At 63.0% G+C, this 2,500-nt stretch overlaps 1 pseudogene; it reads right to left on the reverse strand.

Moving 5' to 3' along the window:
- Positions 1–2,500, reverse strand: part of LOC126149521 (large subunit ribosomal RNA) — a 7,714-nt pseudogene that overhangs the window by 3,400 nt on the left and 1,814 nt on the right.

Raw genomic sequence — 2,500 nt, forward strand, 5'->3', positions numbered from 1 at the left:
TTTCCAACATCCCATCCCGGGGGATGAATGCCCGCTGACGTTCGTCCACAGCACAAGCACGCATCAGGCGTGACGCGAGAACCTTATGAAAGGTCCGCGCCAACACCGAGCAGACCGTAATGGGGCGAAAGTCAGCGGGGGATGTTGGTGCAGCCGTTTTGGGGAGTAGTGTCGTCCGCGCGCGAAGCAGACTCTCGGGGAGGGCACGGGCCAGGAGGAAGAGGTTCAAGAGTTTCTCCAGGACTTCGTGCGGCAGGCGCCGCAGCTCCGCTGGGGTAAGGCCGTCCGGCCCGGCTGCCGACCCCCTGGGCGGCAAGGCAGCAGCGACCTCCTCACGCGTGACCGGCCCCCATAGGCACTCAGGAGCGACAGGCTCCGAGTGCGGGAGAAGGCGGTCACGGATGAAGCCGGCGGTGGAGATCGGCTTCTTGGTGAAGAGGTCCGCCCAGAAGTCCAGCAGACCGGGGATGTCAGGTGGCGGCTGCAGTAGGGTGCCGTCCAGCAGGCCGCGCACGCAACGTGCACGCGACCTACGGAAGGCGTCCTGTGTCCGCGCGTACGCCCAACGGCGCCGCTTGCGCTTCTGCAGCGGCGGGGCGGCAGGCGGCCGCTTCGATGGTTGGCGCGGCCGCTGTGTCCTGGTACTCGTCCTCTCCCTCCTGGACCCGACCGACGCAAGGGCATCCGGGAGCATGCCTAGGATGACCTCAGGCGGCGTGCCCCGCCCCAGACCAACAACTCGGTCCAGGGCAGAGAAACGCTGGGCGGAAGCAGGCAGCTCCGCAAGATGCTCCCAGATGGCGGCGTCAGTCGGTCCCTCCGCAGGCGGCCCGGTGGTGTCGGCCGCGAAGTCCGCAGCTGCGTCGTCGGACGGCGCAGCGCCATCGCCCGCTTCAGGCGGCTGCGTCACCGCTCCCCGGCGGGACGCCGGCTCTTCCCCCCGACCGATCTCAAGTGCCTCCATGAATTCGCGGACAAGCTGCTTGTGGGCAGCTTGCCGCCGTCGGCACTTGATTGCCTCAAGCGTTCGGTCGGGGAACATCCTAATCAGCTCTTGGTTGACAAAGAAGAACCGAGCGTCCCTCTCAAGGAACAGTTCCGCCTCCGCTTTGGCGAGCGAAAGGACTTCTTCTTCCGTCCACCTCGCGCGGTGCCTCTCCGTGATGATCTCCGCGTTGGTAGCCGCCAGGTGTTGGCGGCGGCGGTGAACCCCGAGGCCGTTTTTGGTCGTAAAAGTGCGGTGGCACTCTCTGCAGGCAAATGTAGCTACACGATCTATCGGATCTTCGTCTCGGCCGGTTGGCCGGATAGGTGCTGGGGTAGCTGGGGTGGCACCTTCAGCGGAAGGGCCACCTTTTCTTCTTTCTTCATTGTTGCCCCCAACTATAAAGGGATAATGCGAGGGGGGGCTGGTAACCCCCCCAAGCCCCTTTAAGAGAGTCATAGTTACTCCCGCCGTTTACCCGCGCTTGCTTGAATTTCTTCACGTTGACATTCAGAGCACTGGGCAGAAATCACATTGCGTCAACACCCGCTAGGGCCATCGCAATGCTTTGTTTTAATTAGACAGTCGGATTCCCCCAGTCCGTGCCAGTTCTGAGTTGATCGTTGAATGGCGGCCGAAGAGAATCCGCGCACCCGCGCGCCCCCGGAGGAGCACGCTAAGGCGGACGCGGCCTCGCAGCAAGGAAGATCCGTGGGAGGCCAAGGCACGGGACCGAGCTCGGATCCTGCGCGCAGGTTGAAGCACCGGGGCACGAACGCCGCGCAGGCGCGCGCATCCTGCACCGCCGGCCAGCACGAGGCCAACCAACGGCGAGAGCAGACCACGCCCGCGCTAAACGCCCGCACTTACCGGCACCCCTACGGCACTCACCTCGCCCAGGCCCGGCACGTTAGCGCTGACCCACTTCCCGACCAAGCCCGACACGCCCCGATCCTCAGAGCCAATCCTTATCCCGAAGTTACGGATCCAATTTGCCGACTTCCCTTACCTACATTATTCTATCGACTAGAGGCTCTTCACCTTGGAGACCTGCTGCGGATATGGGTACGAACCGGCGCGACACCTCCACGTGGCCCTCTCCCGGATTTTCAAGGTCCGAGGGGAAGATCGGGACACCGCCGCAACTGCGGTGCTCTTCGCGTTCCAAACCCTATCTCCCTGCTAGAGGATTCCAGGGAACTCGAACGCTCATGCAGAAAAGAAAACTCTTCCCCGATCTCCCGACGGCGTCTCCGGGTCCTTTTGGGTTACCCCGACGAGCATCTCTAAAAGAGGGGCCCGACTTGTATCGGTTCCGCTGCCGGGTTCCGGAATAGGAACCGGATTCCCTTTCGCCCAACGGGGGCCAGCACAAAGTGCATCATGCTATGACGGCCCCCATCAACATCGGATTTCTCCTAGGGCTTAGGATCGACTGACTCGTGTGCAACGGCTGTTCACACGAAACCCTTCTCCGCGTCAGCCCTCCAGGGCCTCGCTGGAGTATTTGCTACT

The sequence above is a fragment of the Schistocerca cancellata genome, unplaced genomic scaffold (genome assembly GCF_023864275.1).
Source record: "Schistocerca cancellata isolate TAMUIC-IGC-003103 unplaced genomic scaffold, iqSchCanc2.1 HiC_scaffold_932, whole genome shotgun sequence".
Taxonomy (NCBI): domain Eukaryota; kingdom Metazoa; phylum Arthropoda; class Insecta; order Orthoptera; family Acrididae; genus Schistocerca; species Schistocerca cancellata.